This window comes from Eumetopias jubatus, unplaced genomic scaffold (genome assembly GCF_037043125.1).
Source record: "Eumetopias jubatus isolate StellerSeaLion01/CBP00866 unplaced genomic scaffold, mEumJub1_p1.0 scaffold_17, whole genome shotgun sequence".
Classification (NCBI taxonomy): domain Eukaryota; kingdom Metazoa; phylum Chordata; class Mammalia; order Carnivora; family Otariidae; genus Eumetopias; species Eumetopias jubatus.
Window position 1 is genome coordinate 10,812,392 of NW_028274823.1, and position 16,555 is coordinate 10,828,946.

Genomic DNA, 16,555 nt, shown 5'->3' on the forward strand with positions numbered 1-16,555 from the left:
TGTTCCAGCCCAGGCTGTCTGGCTGAGTCTGCACTCCCAGCCCCAGACTTCGTAGCCCTCTCCCAGACAGACCCTCCTGGCCACTCACCCTCCACGTGCCTGGAGCCCGGGGACGAATGGCTTCATCTCTCCTGTCCGTGACCCCGGGCAGCTCTGCCCTGTGATCTCTGGGGTTTCCTTTAGTCTTGCCGCCTGAGACTCTTAGGGTCCTGGTGTGCCGGGGACACTGTGGCAGTCAGCAAGGAGGACTCCAGGGCGGGGGTTTGGAGACCCGCAGCAGATATGGGTGTCGGGCCTCAAGCTGGACTCCCCGCAGCCCTGACGAAGGCCAAGTGGCTAGTAGGTGGTAATGGACATGGGCCCACTGGGGTCCATTAGCAACTGGAACCAGAGGTGGCACAGCACTCCGAAACCAAGGGGCTGCGTTCGATTGCCCATCAGCTGGGACGGGACAGACAGCAGCAGTGGTGCTTTGTTTTAACTGCAACTTCAAACAGTTGTGTTTCCATTGAATTTATACTTACGTTGAACGACACTTAGAGGTAAATGATTAACTGCTTAGTCAGGTGTGCTCATCAGCTGCCTGAGATTTTATTAAAAATTATATCAGCTTTTATGAACATAATGAAAAAGAGCATAAGTAGAGAATCAGTAAGTGTCTCACCCATTTTCCTATATAAAGGATCACTTACATTGTTGCAGTCAGCTGTCTTATGGGGGCAAAAAGATTATCCTTTTAGGAGAGAAAAAAGCTTTTAAGGGACTATAATTTCTAAAGGCTCAGGTGATCAGAAATGTCTTAGGATGACTTCTGTGCATGAATCCAACTTTTGTGATGTTGCCGCAGTACAGAGTGATCCAGAGCATGGCCTTTATCGTAGACCAGCACAGCGCCGCTTTCTGTGTGACTCCCGAGAGGTGGAAGTTGTGTTGCAGAGTGATTTAAGGGAGACAGTTGCGGGGCTCCACAGAAGGGAATTTCAGGAAAAGAGAAAGTTGAGGTTTGCTCTTTAGGTGAACCTCTCCTTCCAGGCACTGTGTGGGGCTGGGCTTGCCCCCACAGGAATCCTTCCCATGGCTTTGGAGATCTTAAGCAGCCCTGACCAGGCTCAGAGCTGGGGCTCAGGGAGGGAGCAGCTGGGAGGTAGTGGGGAGGAGTCCCTACAGGGCTGGCCTGGAGAGCTTGCAGATGGGGAGGGCATGGATAGAGGTCTGCATGTTGAAGAGGCTTCACAGTATTTGATACCACATTCCTGTTCATCTGGAAAGTGCCCCATTGCCACTCAAGAGCTGAGTCTTGGAGCTGGATATTTAATAAGGGGGCAAACCCCCCAAACTCCAACAATTACCCTTGGCTATAAAAAGTGCCACAGAGGGGTATGGTGATGGGGAGGGCAGAGACCAATTGGGATTTGGTAAGCCAGGAAATTGTTCACAGACGGGGTATGGGACATTTGAGCTGGACCTGAGGGGTGAGCAGGGTTTGAAGGACACGGGTAGTTAGGAAAAGGCATTCCATCTCCGGTCTAAGCGCTGAAGATGTATTTCTTGCAGAGCAGGGGGAAAGGGCCGTTTGATCCCTCAGGCAACTCTTACGTGTGGGAAATGGAGTCAGATTAAGGGAACTCCATGATTCTCCTGTTACCCTCCTTCCTCTCTTCCAAAATAATTTATTGAGTGGCTTCTCTGGACCAAAGCTGGCCGCCCAGATCCTCATTTGATGGGAGTGGAGAAGCTAGCTTGCCCTGGTCTGCCTCCTGGTCTGCCTGTCTGCGGGTAGTCCCTTCCCACACTGTGCCATGGTTGGTCTGTGTGACCTGCAGGCTCTGGCAGAAGAGACAGCACGTCACTTCTGAGACTAGATTATAAGAAAGACCAAAGTTCCGCCTTGGCTGTGTTCTCATGCTCCTGGGTAATTTGCTCTGGGGAACCCCCTGCTATGTCATGAGAACACTCACGCAATCTGCGAAGAGATCCGTGTGGTAAGGAATAGAAGTTTCTAGATGAACATTTATGAGAGACTGAGGCCTGCTAACAATACATGTGAGTCTGGAGGCAGAGTTCACACCCTCCCTCGAGACTTCTGATGAAATTGCAGCCTGACCTCATGAGAGTCCTTGACCCAAACTACCCGGGCTTAGCTGCTCCTGTTTCCTGACCCAGAAAAATCTGCTTTAATAAATGTTTTTTTTTTTTTTTAAGATTTTATTTATTTATTTGACAGACAGAGAGAGAGAGAGACAGGGAAAGAGAACACAAGCAGAGGAAGTATGGGAGAAGAAGACTCCCCGCTGAGCAGGGAGCCCGATTCGGGGCTCGATCCCAGGACCCTGGGAGCATGACCTGAGCCGAAGGCAGATGCTTAATGACTGAGCCACCCAGGCGCCCCAAATGTTTGTTTTAATCTGCTAGATATTGGACTAATTAGTTATATAGCAATAGATAACTAATATTTAGACTACCTTCTTACATCACCATTCACTTTCCTCTTCCTACTTTCTAACGTCTACACTAGCTAGTCAGGCATATGGCTGCTTGGAGTATTGGTCTTAGATTTGGGCAAGAGACGCTTTGTACCAGGCCCTGTGTGTTAGTGGGTCATGCTCTGGCCACCTTCCAGTCCTACCTCTTTCCTTGGGCTAAGAACTTACAGGGCTGAGAGGCTTATAGCCTGCATTAGCTGATTTCCCCTCACATGACAGCTATATGGATACCTGGGGTTCTCTGCCCAAAGGTACCCAAACCTGGCCTCATTCCTGGGTGGACCACTTGAGGGTGAACAGTACTGCTAGAAATAAACCCAAGTCTGTGGGTTGCAAAAGGACGACCGTTCTTGAGGATGTGGGTAGATCTTGGATGTGTGGGCTACAATGTCTGTATGTGTGCTCATGGAGACCCCCATGGCTCTTCTTCAGCATTCAGGCAAGAAACTCAGAATTTTAAATTTGAACCTGGCCTTCTAAGTCACTATGAAGATCTATTTGTCAGGTTAGGAGGACAGAATGGGTTTTATTCAACAGTTTGTGACTGTGATTTATCGCTTAAATATTTAGATATAGGTAGATGGGTCACCATTTTATTCTTGTTCTGGGTCCTATAAGTGTTAAAGTCAGTCAAGGCCATTTGATTTCAAAAGGGATTTGTAGAAAATAGTTCTTTGCAACCAGAGCTGGTCAAGCAGCAGGTAAGAACACTTTTCTACCTCTTAGAATCGGAAATAAAATGAAAACACATCAAGCTTACATTTTTATCTTCAGCTCTACTTATCTAAATAGGTAGTTAGGTTGCCTATCTACTATCCATCCACCAGCCATCCACTTGCCTACCTACCTACATATCTAAAAATACCTTTCTTAGCTTTGCACAGTGGCAGTATTGTAGCCAATGAGGTTTATCCGAGGTGCGATTATTGCTAATTAAAAATACCTTTCTTTTTTAGGACATTTTTTCCCTCTAGAAGTTTTTTCTGCCCTATACAATCTTCTTTATTTCCCATGTGGCCATCTCTTCTATTTCCTTTGGGACATTCTTCTTAGGGATTGCTTTTTACCATTGGGCTTGTTGGCCAAAGCTGTTAGACACACTGGTGAGTTTGTGGGATTATTGGATTTCTGAACTCAGTATCTCTGCCATTCCCAATTAGAAGAAAACTTTTGACTTTTCTACCATTTCTCACGCTGAAAAAATACTTCCTTCTTGACTTGCTCTTTCCTTGTACTCTCTCTCTGCTAGTTCAGGAGTTGACACATTTTGGTGGCAGAAGAAAGTGATGGGATCTATATATCTGTTTATATTTTGTTGACTTGTGAAGCTCTTTGTCTAAATTATTTGTGTGTGGGAATTCTAGCCATTGGGGGAAAGATATAGAAAGGGAGTCGTTTTCTGTTCCAGCTGGAACTGGGACCTCAAACATAAACCATATTGCATTTGAAAATGGCCTTGTAGCTTTATCACGCTCACAGGAATCTTATCACATTCTTGTGTTCTAATGAAATCCAAAAGAGACTGGCTGGCCATTAGTAAAATCAGTGACCATTAAACAATGCTCAGGTTACCCAACCCATATCTTTCCTTCCCCGAAGTATGCGATAGCAGCATTTTAGTAAATATGATACAGTAAAGCAATTTTTACGTTATTTCCTGATATCTAAATACATTTAATAAGCTACATGTTCAGGATTATTTTGGAGTTGTTTTCTCAGTCAGTGTGTGTGTGTGTGTGTGTGTGTATATATATATATATATTTGTGTTCACAGGCAATGTACATATGCATGAATTAATATTTGGAAAAACTGGCTTTTATTTCGAGGTTGTCCCACGTGCCTTCTGGCCAGGTCAGAATGGGTTTGTCTAGAGAAAGGCTGGTTCTCCCCACAGTTGTAGCATCAAATAGTCAGTACACATGGAGTGTTCCAAGTTATCAGTGTAACTCTAAAAGACACGTTTATTTAATCCTGACTCGTAGGACTTAGGCCATCAAGACCCTCCTCCTCCTTTGCCAGCAAAGTAATTGCTACCACATTTAACTTTATGAATGTGGTGCCATTTCCCTGCAATTGTGGTTAACTAAGGAGAAATCCTGAGACACATAAACCTTGGTTTCTATGAGACATATATGTATGTCATTGAAATATGAGAGCTCGCCTTTACAATGGTATCCTTTTAGGGAGCCAGAGTTGTCCGAGGCTCCTTGGAATGGTTCTCAAAAGACTTTGGCAGTGCTGCAATCTTTTCTTTCTTTCTTTTTCTTTTTCCTTTTTTTTTTTTTGGAGGAGTGGGGGTACAGATTGGGAAAGGAGGGAGGCAAATGGGTTGGGGGTGGGTTGTTTTTTTTTTTTTTTTTTTTCTGTTGGTCAGGAATCTGACATTATTCAGTGGAAGGCATTTAGGCCCATTTTCTAGGCAGGGGCCTTAGGGTCTGACCACATTTGAATCACTCACCCTGTAAATTTTCCAGTTTGTTGATGGGCTTCCAAGGGGAACATCTCCAAAGTGTAGTTAGTGACTGATGACAATCGCTGTGTCCAGATCAAAGCTTCAGTGTTCTGTCTGTTGACACCTGAGAACATTATCAGAGGGAATATCGAACTGTCAGCAGCAGATGTAAAGGAATTATTTACCAGAGATCTAGTGAATCACAGGGCACTAGAAAAGCAATCATCTGTAGAAAACACAACATTTTAAAACTGGCTTCCAACCCCCTAACAGCGACGGTCCGGCCTTCCTGGTGGTGGCCATCTTGAATGTGTGGTTACAGTGAGGGCATTGATTAGCTTCCACCTGTGGCTCAGTTGCACACGTTTCCTGAGTGGATGCCAGTGGAGCAGCCCTTTCCACATTCAGTTTGCTACTTATTTGAGTTTCCCAAAAGAACCATAAAATTCAGGAAATAAACAGACACCAGGGAGAGCATTTCTGCTCCAACATACACATGTGTATGACCTCACATCCGTGTGATCGTATTTTTGGAAATTTGGAAAGCACATTAATAATAACTGAGCCCTTCTGCACGTCTCCGAGTTTCCCAGTCAATATGCAATGCCCAGGTAAGGTGGATCAAGTTTGTCCTCTTTCTAAATGTAGGTTAGGAAAGTGAAATAGAAACTACCCACTGGATACAGTGGCTGGGCCGGAGGCGCAGCTCAGGGTGTCCGAGCCGGGTTTGGGGGGCTGTCCTCGAGTCTTCCATACTGCACGCGTTTCCTGACGTGGATGAAGAAAGCCCCTAGGATGAACAAAGACTCCCACTTTCACCTACCTCCCGTTCTAGTGGGGTGTCTGACTTCAAATGCGTTCTCACACAATTATGATTATGAGCCGTGACAACTGCTAGAACAGTTAAGGACAGGATGCTCGCATGGAGCGAAGCTAGGGAGGCTTGTTTAGCTGGTCAGGGTTGGGGGGCACTTCGGGATGTCCCCCATGAAGTAACATTTTAACTGAGACCTAGAGCCACAGTTGGTCAGGGAAGAGAGAGGGAAGACCTCGGTAGGGCTGAGGGGAGGGCATGTACAGAGGCCATGACGTAGGGAAGATCTTGACCTTTTAAAGTCTTGGCTGGATCCTGAGAGAAAGCTGTGGAGAGACGGTGGGGAAGTCAGAGGGGCCGGACCAGGATAGTAGGAGGGCAGCTGAAAGCAACGTGCCTGCCTCAGGAGAGAGCCCCGTTTCCTACCTCCACAAGGAAAAGGATGGGACTGCCTTTTAGTTCCTGGGGAGGCTCTGATTCACCTTTGGAAAATAAAATATCCTTAAGGCAATTTGATAAAAAATATCCCCCTCTCTAATGAACTCAAACAGGAATTCTAAACCTATTGCTGATATAAATCACTTTGCAGAGTGCGTGGGTGGGGGGCTTCTGTCTGATGGTCTCAGTAATCCTAGATCTACCATTGACTGTGCAGGAATAGCTCCCAGAAGAACAGGACTTGTATAGGAGCTGGTCTTCCGAGAAGATTTACAACGAACCTCTTTCAGTTTTGTTTGGATGTACTTGCTCGTGTCAATACATTTCTACAAATGTTCCTTTATTTTGAAATACATGGATTTCAGAACAACAACAAAATAGCTCTTCTCGTTTAAATGCTAGAGCCAAATCTCATTCTCAAACTTTTCGGACAGAAGGCTTCCCTGAGGCCGTTATCAGCGAGGCTGTAAGTGAGGAACTATGAATGAAACACCGCTCCACATAGCCCCCCACCTCTTCCACCAGTGTGGCCAGGCCCCCGGGCAGCTTGGCCAGATCACCTGGTGAGAAGAGATCACTGAGAAATTGAGTCTCTGAGTTGTCTACTCTATGATGGGATCAAAGAAAACTTTACTCTGCCAAATTTTCAGAATGATTTTAAAAGGTACGCAACGTTGGCTGTGAAGAACTTTCTATTTGTCCCTTCGACAAGTACGTAGCAAATGTTTGCTATGTGCCACATCCTGGATTAGGCTTTCTAAGGCACCCCCTCTCCCCAGGAAAAGATTCCACCCTGTCTTTACAGAGTTTACAATCTAATAAGGACATAAAACCAAAGTTCTTCTACCCAAAAGTAGCATTAAGGGATAGTTCCAACTATCCAACATGGATAGTTCCAACAGAAAAGGCAATCAGAGTTCAAGGGATATAGAGATATATGGGCAGGGGGATCTGGAAGCGGGGGTGGGGAGGGGTGAGGAGGGAGGGCCTGGAATGTCAGGTGAGTGTTCACAGGGAGACATGGAGGAAGGGAAGGACTGTGGTTGGGAGAGAGGAGTACAGAAGCCATAGTGACGGGTGATACATGGGGGAAATTATATCATGACAATGATCTGAGCCTGTGTTTTATTTGGAAAATGACTTCTTGAGAATGGGGGATTGCCTGTAGTAGATACAGTGAGGAAACTGTACGAAGGAGAAGCTTGCAGGTCCCCAGTAGAGCTCCGGATGGGGGAGGGTGGGATCTGTATCCCAGGGGCCATGTCTTTGTTGTTTTCGTATACATCTATTAACTTTTTTCTAATCCTAAAAGTCACACATATGCGATATAAGAACAGGGCAAATACAGCAAATTATAAAGAATAAGAATAGCCCATAATCCTGCTGTGCCAAGGTGACCCCAGTTAGCATGGCAGAGTGTATTTATTTGTACAGGCGTGTGTGTACTTACAGCCACACACAGAGTTTTTAGAAAAAAAATGTGTTCGTAGTACTAAAAAAAAGTTATGGGTTTTGCTTAATTGTGTACCATGAGTGTTGTTTTACGGTGTCTGAGAATATTATCTTAATGGCTACAGAGTATCTATGGAAAGGACATGCCATCATTTCCTTGCCCTTCTCCTTTTTATTAAGCATTTATGTAACTTTCAAATCTTTACTAATGTCAATAACCATGTGATGAACACTCTGGAACATAACCTTTGTTTTCACTTCTCGTTACTTCCTTAGGATAAATTCCTAGATGCGTAATTATTGGGTCAAGTGGTATAAAGTGTTCTAGGCTTTTGGCATACGGTATCAAATTGTTAGGGCCTACTGGTAACCTGTTTGTTCTTTGATGGGCATAAACATTGCCTCGTTTGATTAGGTTGCTTCTGCCCCAGGGATACCATTTTTATGCTTTTCTCCCAAATTTTCCAAACCAGGAATGGATTCCAATGCCAAAGAGGGTGAGTGCTCTGCACTATTAAAGGTCATGGGGGAGAACTACCTGGTGTGATGGGTAAACAAAATATGGTCTATCCACCCAATGGAATATTATTCAGCCATAAAAAAGACATGAAAGACTGATACACCCACAACATGTATGAACTTCTAAACATTATGGTAAGTGAAAGAAACCAGGCACAAAAGATCATATATTGCATGATTCCATCTGTGTAAAATATACAGAATATGCAAAGGGGGTGGTTGAATGGGGAGTGACTGCTTCATGGGTATGGACTTTCTTTTAGGGGTGATGGAAACATCTTCGAATGAGGTGGAGGTGATGATTGCACAGCCTTGTGAATTACTAAATGCCACTGGGTTGTATGCTTCAAATTAGTTAAGATGATAAATTTTATGTTATATGAATTTTGCTTCCATGAAAAAGTTACCTGATGTGTATAATTGCTCAGGAAGACAGAAAAGGCAACTTACTAAGGACCTCGAGGGTCCTCTTCATCTGTTTTAACAAATCTGGTCCAGGCCATCGGAGAAGCAAAGTACATTCTTTTTGGAAACAGAAGAAATTAGATCAAAGCTTTGATTCCAGGAGACAACTTTTCTAGTAATTATCCAGGTAAATTTAGATATAGCACATTTCTCCTAGCATTTAATTTCCTTCAAAGAGTCTTTCTAATAGGACAAGATCTAGTTTTCTCAAACTTTTTTTTAAGACCACTGGAAGTGCCAACTTTACAATATGGTGGTGGGGTGCGTTTAATGTAAGGATGATCCCCAGAGCCCATGTAACAGACTTGCTTGTAGAATTTCATCTTAGTAAAACCACTCCCTGGTTCTTTAATTACTCATTTTGTGAGGGAATGAGTTATTAACCATAAAATTGGCCAAAGAGAGTCTCTGGGAATTAAAGTCTGAATGTAAATTAATAATTAGCTCACCTGGCCTCAATTTTCAGAAGCAAAATATATTCACATATCTCTGTAAAAGGTGCCAAGTAACTAGCTCATTGGAGTCTCCTAATTATGGGGAAATGGCATTAATCTCTTCTTACTATCTCTGAGATTTAAGATTTTTTTTAATTACAGTTTTGGCTTTGGTCATGCTTTAGATTCGGTGTTTCTGAATATTTAAAGTTATTGATATAAGATAAAAATAGTATTTTGTCTGAAAAAGAGAAGGAAAGAACATGTTTAGAAAATTCAGTCAGAAAGTAGCAATGATAGAAGTGAAATTTCCATTAGTCTTATTAACAAAGCCTAGGGGACTTTTGAAAGGTGTTTTAATAGAAAAACCTAGCTCAAGAGACTTACAAAGATGAAGAAAAATGAACCCCCTCATCTTTATAGTTATTAGACTAGTGATGGAGCAAAACCTGTGTCAAAGATAAGCGCTCCCAAACAAGGACTGAGCCAGCTGTCTGTCCGTCCGTCCGTCTGTCCATCCATCCATCCATCCATCCATCCATCCATCCATCCATCCAATGAGCGCTTGCTCTGTAGTATCTATCTGCCTTGCATAATGCTAAGCCCCACTGATACAAAGACTATATGAGAGTTTTTGACACCAGAGTTCTTACTGCGATTTTAAGGCATGTAGATTAGTAATATTGATACAAAGCTGATAGAAATATGCCCTATAATTAGTGTAACAAATTCTATACAGAAGGAAAATATGCTGACTTGCTGGCAGATTTGAGATTTCATAGAGAAAATGACCATGGAGTTGCCCTTGAAAGGCAGATAGCCCTTCAACAGCGAAGATGACAGAGGGCATTTCGTGGGGAGAAGAAGCAAAGTATGCAAGTAGCGGGGTGAGTGCGCAGAGGGATTATGGTCGGTTCGAGGCATGATGGCTGCTCTCATTTGGCTGAAGCATGGTTCCTGAAAGAGGAGAGTGGGGTGTGAGAGCAGACGGGCAGGGGTACACTGGCACGGGAGAACAAGAAGGCAGGAGGAGCTGGATGACAGAGGGTCACAAGGCAGAAATGGAAGATGGACACTGGAAGGGGTCCATCTGGCTGGGTGTTCCGGGTCTTCTCTTGTGGGGTCGGCTGAGGACACGAACTGTTCCCTTGGTCAAGCCACTTTGCTATACTTGTCTCTCCTTCCCCTCTAACAAAAGCCCTTACATGGAGGGAGAAATAGGACATGTTCTAAGAGCACTTAGCAATTTTGGACTTAAAAGGCACTTTTTTAATTTAAAAATAAAACAAAGCACTTCTCATTTTATTTGGGGCTGTGATTCTGTGGAGAGTTGAAAGCGGTAAACTATCCTCTGGCAGCACACTCCCCTCCAGCATCTGAGGATTTAAAGCCAAGGGCAGAACTACGTGGACACCTAGGGAATTTCATCTCAAACACTTTATTTTGGGGGGAGGGGGTGGAGAAGATACACACTGGATCCTAGAGAGGGTCCTGGGGTAGAGGGGAGGAGATTTCTTGAGTATAGGGAGGAGGAAGGAGCACCCAGAAGATGCGTGGGAGGCCATACCGAGCCTGGGCGGGGGGGGGGGGGGGGAAGGTGGACAGCAGTGGTGGCAGCAGGAAGACCAGCAAAGCAGGCAGTTATTAAGACCAGACCACTGTCTTTTATTTCCAGAAAGGCTTTTGCATGAACCAAGAGCCTTTAAGAGTGGTGGTATTGTAAGTAGTGTCAGTAATGCCAATGAGGGGCAAGTGAAGAACTAAGTTGATGGTTTAGTTTACTTGGGCCCGAATGGGATTACTGGCAGGTCCCTTTTTTTTTTTTGAAACTTGATTTAAACATTTCTATTTGCCACCCATGCCTCCATCCTTCCTTCCATCCCTCCATCTCTGAAGACCGTATATTCTAATGCCCTCCCCCAGTGAAAGTATCATCATATGCTTGCTGGCCGATTGTCCTGACCCACAACCCCACTCTTCCCTTCATCTTTAAGTACACAGTGTCTCTGTCTTGTGTATCTCGGAAGCTGCCTGGCACGTGGTAGGTGCTAAGTAAATATTTATCAAATAAATTCACGAACTCATTATCATGCTTTAATTCATCACACATTATTTACCTACTTTGCTCCAGGCATTCTGCTAGATTCTGGACATACAAAAATGAATAAAAGACATGCTCTTTGCACCCAAGAAGCTAAGAGTGGGTTGCAGGTAAAAGAACACAGTCGAACATTTGCTTGGGAATGGTTATACAGATAGAAGGGAAGAAGAAACCCCCTTTATTTAATACCCAGTATGCACTTATTACTGTGCTTGTCGGCTTCCATGCGATGTATTTTTCTTGTATCGCCTTTGTAAGGCATGGTCTCCATGCCACTGGAAGAAACCAAGGCTCTGAGAGAGAGTGCCTCAGCTCCTGATAATAAAAAGTACAGTAAGAGTCCCGGGGCGCGGGGGTGTGGTTCATTCTGTTGGGAGAAAGGAGGTAGAACTGGTCAAGGGAGACCCCTAAAAGGAGGTGACAAGTGCACAGAGACTTGAAGAAGTGAGAGATTATACCCTGTGGAGGGAGAGGAGAGGAAGGACGCGTGCTGCTTTCTAGTGGAGACACGGAAAGGCAGCACCAATTTCAAGTAGGAAAGTCAGTAAAATCTACATCGTCAATAAATATGGCCCACAGACCAGTGCACCTGACAATGAAAGGCAGGATGCCTGTCCCCTGCACACCTAACATTCTGTTTCTGCGCTGTCTCACAAAACCAAGAGATCACCAGCTTGCTGTTCAGCTGCTTTTTAAGGACAATAGTGATGATGAGGAAGAGAAGACCCATTTGTCTTCCCAGAAGTGGATTATGGTCTTAAAATTAGCAGGCTGAGTCAACATTCTCAAGTGCTGATGCCTACCACCAACAGACTCTATTTTCCTTAAAGGATTCCTTATCTTCCAGAATAGAAGGATGCACAACATATTATTAATTCCTTCGTTTCTGGTTGCTCCATTCTGCTTTGGACAGCAGAATGGACAGTAGCCTTTGGTGTTTAGCTAGAAAATATACAACCAATCTTTTCCTCCCCCACCCTCTCTAAATTATATGGGTCATTGCCTTGCCCTCACTTCCAATTTGACAATCCCACTCTGGTGTGAGAAGAAACTAACAGTATCAGGTTCCTTTGTCCTAAACAGTTAATTCATCTCACATGGTCGAGTGGCTCATTCCCAGGAAGTGCCTGCCCAGGCTCAACACAGGGTCAGCCCCCACTGTCACTGGGGGTGAGGGCTCTGGGTGGCCACAGATGCCCCTCCTTCCTGCCTCTTCCCCAACTATTCCGATGATGAAAAATAAAAACGATTCTTGTTTCACACGTTCCTCTTTTGTCATCCGAATACCGGACGCACTATACTGTTATTAATTAAAAATGTGGAGCCGATATCAAGAGTTTGGAGAGGCTTGAAGAAGTTATATTTGTTGGATGAGTCCCCCAGATTTAAGAGAGAGGCCTCAACGTAGAATTAAAAGATTGGCAGATTGAAAATCCCAACCCCCCCCCAAGCAAAGCCATCTTTATGGCCCGCTCTCCACGTTCTAGCTCTGCGTATAAACGTAGGTCCTCAGATACCTCTCTGCTGCTGTCAGGGGCTCACATTTTACAGTTGTTTTACTGAGGTGTCCACTGGTATTAGGCCCTCCTGCTTTTGATCACTCTGATTCGCTTTCTCCTTCTGAACTGTGTTTCTGTAACCAATTTACAGGACTCCGTATTCAATTTCAGCTGCCCCAAGAAAGCTCCCGCGGACAGCGCAGCCTGACTTTAGAGCTCCTTTTGGCACTTGCTCTCTTTTAACCATCTAGCTGGCTTTTGTGTCATCAACTGGCCTCCGGGGGCAGTTGAAGGCACAGACAAAAGGCCCCTGGGGGTCCTTCATAAGCTCGTGTCTATTCATAGCCCAGAAAACCCTCAGAGACCCCCAGGGTGGCCATCTCAGGGTCCGTCCCAAACAAAGGGAAACGTGTTGGTAAGCCTTGAAGAATACCTGGCAAAGGGAGTCAGCCAGCCTTGCACCAGCCCTACAATGAGCTCTCCCTTTGCTCTCAATTTTCTGGGCAATCAGACAAAGCAAATCGACTATTTTTCTCTTAGAATCAGCAGGAATTTTGTAACCTGACAAGTGGTATATATATATACTTTCTTTCTAATAAAGACTTCTTTGGCAGGAGAGAAACTCCTGAAGATCAATAATGCATTTATTCCTGGTTAACAATAAGGGTTTAGAATGCTCTCAGGACCGATGGACTGTTTCCAACTTTAAAATTTGTGAAAACTCAACTCAAGTGCCCACATCTGTCTCAAAACCAACATTAACCTTTGAGAAGCCCCTTCTAAGAACACTCCTAAATGCACCCTCTTTTTATGACCTACACCCCCAAAGAAGGGCTTTTGGCTTTTCGGTGGTTTGTCTCTCATTCTGATGCTGGGCCTCCCCCCATTTACGTTCCTCTCCACCTCTCTCTTAAACCACAAGGACTAGAGACAAAGCGGGATCTGCCCCTCCTCCACTGGTCTTTTCCCCTGTTGGGATTTGCAGCTCTGGGCAAGAGGGGGTGGGGTGGGGTGTAAAGCGCATCAGCATCTTGCGTCCCCCTGCCCGCTGTCCTCCAAGCTGCCGCCTGAGAGAGCACAAAGCAATAATAAAGATGCCGTGGAACGTTCAGCCCCCTTGACCAAACAAGTGCAGAGGGATGCAGACACCCGAGGACTTTATTTAAAAGTCTACCACCGGGACCAGGGTTTCAGGACAGGCTGGCTCTTTTCTTGTCTGATGTTCACAGTCCTGCAGAGAGGGCATTGAGCGCTCAGACCTTTGTCCCAGTGAACCTAACAGTCCCTCCCACAGCATTATGTGGAGCGGATGCCTGAGCCTGTCGGAGACAGAGGCATGCAGGGCCACTTCAGAGTGGGGGAGGGCAGGAGCCGACGCTGGGGACAATGGGGACTGGGGACTTTGTAAACAGGACCCTGTCCACCTCTCAGCTCTTCTCCGCTGACCTCCCCAAATCGGGCCAAACAATGGAATTGCGGGAATGCCAAATCTAAGCAGCTTTGCCAAGAGCTCGGTGTTTCTGCTGGAAGCCTTGTTTCCAGATGGAAGAAGTTGTTGAAGGGAGGGGGGTCTTCGTGTAGAGTAATCCCTGTTAGGCCACATGAAATGGGTGATGGTTTTGTCAGTGAGCAGTGGTCACGATCCTGAGTTTCTGATTTTCTTCTAAAGGCTGGCAAGAGCACTGCCTCTACCCAATCACCCCAGCGGGCTAGGAAAGACATGGCTTTGAAGCCGACTTAAGTCTGAGATCAAAAACACTTTTAGTCATCACTCAATGTGGGCAAAATTAAAGGAGTGTTGGATAGCCCCAAATCATTCTTATTAAAGAGCTGACACTCGAACTTCTCCTGACCAAAGTATTTCAGGAGGGTGGAGGGACCTACTGGGTTATCCATGTTTTGGTTTTCAGTGAGTTTAGCTTTGCTCTCTTCACATCCATTTTTGATTTGAGAACTGTAGAGAACTGAAGTTTCAGATTAATTCCATTCATGCATGATGCTGGTTAGTGAGGGAAGAACCGCCGAGGTTTGACTTTATTTGGAGAAGTAGACCCGAGACTTTCAAGGTCTCTGCCTGCATGAACGTCCCCAACCACAGTGGAAATTGGGATGAAACATATAGCCCTGCTTCTGATGTGTTTCCATGGCTTTTTGGTTTGGACTGAACAGAAAACCTAGAGCAGTCTTTCTAAACTTCCACTTTTCAATTTTTTCCAAGCTAGAGAAATGCCAAAATTTTCCAGCCTCAAAAAGAATATTCTAATTCAGATCTGCCCTGAATTTGCTTGAAGGCTTTGAATTTCTTATCTTTGGGGGTTTTGCTACTCCTGGTGAATATAAAAGGCTATTTCAGAGATCTCCAGGGGGATTGCATTGACTGCAAGTTACCTATAGCAAAAGTTTAATCCCAGTTGACGTACATTTTCTGCTTCTGGGCAGCACGTGTCAGTCAGTGTGTGCTCTGAGACTCGAGGAAGAAATTTCTTTCTACTGATAGCCTAAACCAGGTGGGATTCAGAGGGTAAATCGTGTAGAAAAACAAACCAGACAATACAGCCTGCCCCCGCTCATCATTGATTTTTTGTTATAATCTGCTATTCTTGGTTTGTTTCTGTTCTAATTCTTTACCTCTCTTATCAAAATTTGATTTATAATTCCAGTTGCATTTTCTGAAAGAAGGTAGTTGTTTTAGAGGCAAGTTGGAAAACAAATCCAACTGCGTCGTTAGTTGAATAAGGTATTTACCAATGATGAAAACAAATCAAACCTCCTCCACCCGCCCCGCCCCAACCAGGAGAGTGCTGGACCCTGGCGGGGAAAGAGTGAGTGCTCTGGGCTTGCCAGACCGCATCTGACTTAGCAGGTGACAATACTGGGAACTGCATTTGAAGGGGAACGTGGCCACGTCGGAGTTGGTGGCAGAGAGGGCATTCAGCCTCTTGCTGTGTTTTGCTTGACCTGCAGCATGATTTAAATATTGAATGCTTTTCATTGAGCATGGGCGCCTAGAAGTCCAGGGTCCTCCCTCTTGCCTTACACGCGGTCCTTATCACTCATTGGTACCACTCGCGGGACCCCTGAAGACATTTGAGATGCTGCCGGGCACGGTTCTGGGCACTGGGGATGTCTACCTGTGGACGGGACGGGGAAAGCCCTTGCCTTCATGAAGCTTTTGTTCTAGGAGGGGAGACAGAAATGAAACCATCCCACGAATCGTTACCCAGGTCACTTCTGATAGTGATGTGTGCTCTGCGGAAAATAGTAGAGGGTGACGGGGTAGGGGGTGATGGGGTTACATAGGGTGGTGAGGGAGGTCATTGTGAGGGTGACGTTGAGCCGAGCCCTGTGACACTCTGAGGGAGGGGCGTTCCAGGCACAGGGAGTAGTAAGCACCAGGGCAGGAGGCAGGAAGGAGAAGGCAGAGGTGCAGCGGGGCTGGAGCTGAGAGAGAGAGAGAGAGAGAGAGAGAGAGAGAGAGAGGATGGGAGATGATAGCAGAGCATCAGTCTTCATTGGCTGGGGTCAGGTTGTAGAGGCCATTGGAGGAGCCTGGAGTTGGCCCTGGGCGCAGTCCCCAAGGTTGGAGTAGGTGCCTGCTGATATCCCCCCAAGTCTGATTCTGCAGCTCTGGTGGGTACCTGCCTGGGCCGTGGGAGACTGGCCACCACACTTAACCGTACAGAGGTATTGTAGCCTCAAGCTAAGTGCTCTCGGAGAGGAGAGGGTATGGGAGATGGTGAATGGAGGAGCCACGATGTCTCAATGAGGCAGCAAGCAGCGCCTGATCTAAAGCCTGGCTGCCCTCTGTGTCTCGTTTTGCTGCAGGCTCCATACCCGGTCTTCTCCGCTCTTCTTCTCCCCGGCATTGCCTCATTATTATTCACTTAAGTGGGTGTG

At 45.5% G+C, this 16,555-nt stretch overlaps 1 pseudogene; it reads left to right on the forward strand.

Annotated features, from left to right (window-relative positions):
• The first annotated feature begins 3,355 nt into the window (after positions 1–3,355).
• LOC114223109 (U4 spliceosomal RNA) lies at positions 3,356–3,435 on the forward strand (annotated as a pseudogene).
• Positions 3,436–16,555: the final 13,120 nt, after the last annotated feature.